The sequence below is a fragment of the Procambarus clarkii genome, chromosome 59, assembly GCF_040958095.1.
Source record: "Procambarus clarkii isolate CNS0578487 chromosome 59, FALCON_Pclarkii_2.0, whole genome shotgun sequence".
Taxonomy (NCBI): Eukaryota; Metazoa; Arthropoda; class Malacostraca; order Decapoda; family Cambaridae; genus Procambarus; species Procambarus clarkii.
The window spans coordinates 32,307,031-32,312,775 of NC_091208.1; positions in this window are offsets into that span (position 1 = coordinate 32,307,031).

Below are 5,745 nucleotides of genomic sequence, written 5' to 3' on the forward strand. Positions count from 1 at the left end.
CACCGGACGCCAGTGACCAGACCGGACGCCACTGGTGGTCGGTCTGGTCACGAACCGACAAAATTGGTGTCACCTCAGGCCGACAATGGGCCAGGACGCCACTGGTGGCGGTTTTGGTAATGAATTATTTGAATGATACTCTATACTTCAAATGAAATACGTCCCGACCGGTGAGCGACCCGACCTGGCGAGCGACCCCGACCGGCGAGACCCCCTCCCTGCGAGTCCCCCTCCCGGCGAGTTCCCCTCCCGGCGAGTTCCCCTCCCGACGAGTCCCCCTCCCGGCGAGTTCCCCTCCCGGCGAGTTCCCCTCCCGGCGAGTTCCCCTCCCGGCGAGTCCCCTCCCAGCGAGTCCCCCTCCCAGCGAGTCCCCCTCCCAGCGAGGCCCCCTCGCCGGTCGGGACGCCCGCCGGTCGGGAAGCCCGCCGGTCGGGACGCCCGCCGGTCGGGAAGCCTGCCGGTCGGGACGCCCGCCGGTCGGGACGCCCGCCGGCCGGGACACCCGCCGGTCGGGACGCCCGCCGGTCGGGACGCCCGCCGGTCGGGAAGCCCGCCGGTCGGGAAGCCCGCCGGTCGGGACGCCCGCCGGTCGGGAAGCCCGCCGGGAGGGGGACTCGCTGGGAGGGGGACTCGCCGGGAGGGGGACTCGCTGGGAGGGGGACTCGCTGGGAGGGGGACTCGCTGGGAGAGGGACTCGCTGGGAGGGGGACTCGCCAGGAGGGGGACTCGCTGGGAGAGGGACTCGCCGGGAGGGGGACTCGCTGGGAGGGGGACTACCACGTCGTAGTCGTCTCCTCGGTGATGGAGCTCACCTCAGGTACTTCCTCGGTGATGGAGCTCAACTGGGGTACTTCCACGGTGATGGAGCTCACCTCGGGTACTTCCTCGGTGATGGAGCTCACCTCGGGTACTTCCTCGGTGATGGAGCTCAACTGGAGTACTTCACCTGAGGTACTTTCCTCTGTGATGAAGCTCACCTCAGGTACTTCCTCGGTGATGGAGCTCACCTCGGGTACTTCCTCGGTGATGGAGCTCACCTCAGGTACTTCCTCGGTGATGGAGCTCACCTCGGGTACTTCCTCGGTGATGAAGCTCACCTCAGGTACTTCCTCGGTGATGGAGCTCACCTCGGGTACTTCCTCGGTGATGGAGCTCACCTCAGGTACTTCCTCGGTGATGGAGCTCACCTGGAGTACTTCACCTGAGGTACTTCCTCGGTGATGAAGCTCACCTCGGGTACTTCCTCGGTGATGAAGCTCACCTCAGGTACTTCCTCGGTGATGCAGGTCACCTCAGGTACTTCCTCGGTGATGGAGCTCACCTCGGGTACTTTCCTGGGTGATAAAGCTCACCTCAGGTACTTCCTCGGTGATGCAGGTCACCTCGGGTACTTCCTCGGTGATGAAGCTCACCTCAGGTACTTCCTCGGTGATGCAGGTCACCCCGGGTACTTCCTCGGTGATGAAGCTCACCTCAGGTACTTCCTCGGTGATGCAGGTCACCCCGGGTACTTCCTCGGTGATGAAGCTCACCTCAGGTACTTCCTCAGTGATGCAGGTTCACCTCACGTTCTTCCTCGGTGATGGAGCTCACCTGGGGTACTTCCACGGTGATGGAGCTCACCTCACGTTCTTCCTCGGTGATGGAGCTCACCTGGGGTACTTCCACGGTGATGGAGCTCACCTCACGTTCTTCCTCGGTGATGGAGCTGACCTGGGGTACTTCCACGGTGATGGAGGTCACCTCACGTTCTTCCTCGGTGAGGGAGCTCACCTGGCGTACTTCCACGGTGATGGAGCTCACCTGGGGTATTACCACGGTGATGGAGATCACCTCACGTTCTTCCTTGGTGATGGAGCTCACCTCACGTTCTTCCTCGGTGATGGAGCTCACCTGGGGTACTTCCTCGGTGATGGAGCCCACCTCGGGTTCTTCCTCGGTGATGGAGCCCACCTCGGGTACTTCCTCGGTGATGGAGCCCACCTCGGGTACTTCCTCGGTGATGGAGCTCACCTCGGGTACTTCTTCGGTGATGGAGCCCACCTCGGGTTCTTCCTCGGTGATGGAGCCCACCTCGGGTACTTCCTCGGTGATGGAGCCCACCTCGGGTTCTTCCTCGGTGATGGAGCTCACCTCGGGTTCTTCCTCGGTGATGGAGCCCACCTCGGGTACTTCCTCGGTGATGGAGCTCACCTCGGGTTACTTCCTCGGTGATGGAGCCCACCTCGGGTACTTCCTCGGTGATGGAGCTCATCTCGGGTACTTCCTCGGTGATGGAGCCCACCTCGGGTTCTTCCTCGGTGATGGAGCCTACCTCGGGTTCTTCCTCGGTGATGGAGCCCACCTCGGGTTCTTCCTCGGTGATGGAGCCCACCTCGGGCTACTTCCTCGGTGATGGAGCCCACCTCGGGTTCTTCCTCGGTGATGGAGCCCACCTCGGGTACTTCCTCGGTGATGGAGCCCACCTCGGGTTCTTCCTCGGTGATGGAGCCCACCTCGGGTTCTTCCTCGGTGATGGAGCCCACCTCGGGTTCTTCCTCGGTGATGGAGCCCACCTCGGCTACTTCCTCGGTGATGGAGCCCACCTCGGGTTCTTCCTCGGTGATGGAGCCCACCTCGGGTACTTCCTCGGTGATGGAGCTCACCTCGGGTACTTCCTCGGTGATGGAGCTCACCTCGGGTTCTTCCACGGTGATGGAGCCCACCTCGGCTACTTCCTCGGTGATGGAGCCCACCTCGGCTACTTCCTCGGTGATGGAGCCCACCTCGGGTTCTTCCTCGGTGATGGAGCCCACCTCGGGTTCTTCCTCGGTGATGGAGCCCACCTCGGCTACTTCCTCGGTGATGGAGCCCACCTCGGCTACTTCCTCGGTGATGGAGCCCACCTCGGCTACTTCCTCGGTGATGGAGCCCACCTCGGCTACTTCCTCGGTGATGGAGCTCACCTCGGCTACTTCCTCGGTGATGGAGCTCACCTCGGGTACTTCCTCGGTGATGGAGCTCACCTCGGGTACTTCCTCGGTGATGGGAGCTCACCTCGGGTTATTCCTCGGTGATGGAGCTCACCTCGGGTTCTTCCTCGGTGATGGAGCCCAACTCGGGTTCTTCCTGGGTGATGGAGCCCACCTCGGCTACTTCCTCGGTAATGGAGCCCACCTCGGCTACTTCCTCGGTGATGGAGCCCCACCTCGGGTACTTCCTCGGTGATGGAGCCCACCTCGGCTACTTCCTCGGTGATGGAGCCCACCTCGGCTACTTCCTCGGTGATGGAGCCCCACCTCGGGTTCTTCCTCGGTGATGGAGCCCACCTCGGCTACTTCCTCGGTGATGGAGCCCACCTCGGGTACTTCCTCGGTGATGGAGCCCACCTCGGCTACTTCCTCGGTGATGGAGCCCACCTCGGGTTCTTCCTCGGTGAGGGAGCCCACCTCGGCTACTTCCTCGGTGATGGAGCCCACCTCGGCTACTTCCTCGGTGATGGAGCCCACCTCGGGTTCTTCCTCGGTGATGGAGCCCACCTCGGCTACTTCCTCGGTGATGGAGCCCACCTCGGCTACTTCCTCGGTGATGGAGCCCACCTCGGCTACTTCCTCGGTGATGGAGCCCACCTCGGTGATGGAGCCCACCTCGGGTACTTCCTCGGTGATGGAGCCCACCTCGGGTACTTCCTCGGTGATGGAGCCCACCTCGGGTACTTCCTCGGTGATGGAGCCCACCTCGGGTACTTCCTCGGTGATGGAGCCCACCTCGGGTACTTCCTCGGTGATGGAGCCCACCTCGGGTACTTCCTCGGTGATTGAGCCCACCTCGGGTACTTCCTCGGTGATGGAGCCCACCTCGGGTACTTCCTCGGTGATGGAGCCCACCTCGGGTACTTCCTCGGTGATGGAGCCCACCTCGGGTTCTTCCTCGGTGATGGAGCCCACCTCGGCTACTTCCTCGGTGATGGAGCCCACCTCGGGTTCTTCCTCGGTGATGGAGCTCACCTCGGGTTCTTCCTCGGTGATGGAGCCCACCTCGGCTACTTCCTCGGTGATGGAGCCCACCTCGGGTTCTTCCTCGGTGATGGAGCTCACCTCGGGTACTTCCTCGGTGATGGAGCTCACCTCGGGTACTTCCTCGGTGATGGAGCCCACCTCGGGTTCTTCCTCGGTGATGGAGCCCACCTCGGGTTCTTCCTCGGTGATGGAGCCCACCTCGGGTTCTTCCTCGGTGATGGAGCTCACCTCGGTTCTTCCTCGGTGATGGAGCTCACCTCGGGTACTTCCTCGGTGATGGAGCCCACCTCGGGTTCTTCCTCGGCGATGGAGCCCACCTCGGGTACTTCCTCGGTGATGGAGCCCACCTTCGGGTTCTTCCTCGGTGATGGAGCCCACCTCGGGTTCTTCCTCGGTGATGGAGCCCACCTCGGGTACTTCCTCGGTGATGGAGCCCACCCTCGGGTTCTTCCTCGGTGATGGAGCCCACCTCGGGTACTTCCTCGGTGATGGAGCCCACCTCGGGTTCTTCCTCGGTGATGGAGCCCACCTCGGGTACTTCCTCGGTGATGGAGCTCACCTCGGGTACTTCCTCGGTGATGGAACTCACCTCGGGTACTTCCTCGGTGATTGAGCCCACCTCGGGTACTTCCTCGGTGATGGAGCCCACCTCGGGTACTTCCTCGGTGATGGAGCCCACCTCGGGTACTTCTCGGTGATGGAGCCCACCTCGGGTACTTCCTCGGTGATGGAGCCCACCTCGGGTTCTTCCTCGGTGATGGAGCCCACCTCGGGTACTTCCTCGGTGATGGAGCCCACCTCGGGTTCTTCCTCGGTGATGGAGCCCACCTCGGGTTCTTCCTCGGTGATGGAGCCCACCTCGGGTACTTCCTCGGTGATGGAGCCCACCTCGGGTTCTTCCTCGGTGATGGAGCCCACCTCGGGTACTTCCTCGGTGTTGGAGCCCACCTCGGGTTCTTCCTCGGTGATGGAGCCCACCTCGGGTTCTTCCTCGGTGAGGGAGCCCACCTCGGGTACTTCCTCGGTGATGGAGCCCACCTCGGGTTCTTCCTCGGAGATGGAGCCCACCTCGGGTACTTCCTCGGTGATGGAGCCCACCTCGGGTTCTTCCTCGGTGATGGAGCCCACCTCGGGTACTTCCTCGGTGATGGAGCCCACCTCGGGTTCTTCCTCGGTGATGGAGCCCACCTCGGGTTCTTCCTCGGTGATGGAGCCCACCTCGGGTTCTTCCTCGGTGATGGAGCCCACCTCGGGTTCTTCCTCGGTGATGGAGCCCACCTCGGGTACTTCCTCGGTGATGGAGCCCACCTCGGGTTCTTCCTCGGCGATGGAGCCCACCTCGGGTTCTTCCTCGGCTGATGGAGCCCACCTCGGGTTCTTCCTCGGCGATGGAGCCCACCTCGGGTACTTCCTCGGTGATGGAGCCCACCTCGGGTTCTTCCTCGGTGATGGAGCCCACCTCGGGTTCTTCCTCGGTGATGGAGCCCACCTCGGGTTCTTCCTCGGTGATGGAGCCCACCTCGGGTTCTTCCTCGGCGATGGAGCCCACCTCGGGTACTTCCTCGGCGATGGAGCCCACCTCGGTACTTCCTCGGCGATGGAGCCCACCTCGGGCTACTTCCTCGGTGATGGAGCCCACCTCGGGTTACTTCCTCGGTGATGGAGCCCACCTCGGGTACTTCCTCGGTGATGGAGCCCACCTCGGGTTCTTCCTCGGTGATGGAGCCCACCTCGGGTACTTCCTCGG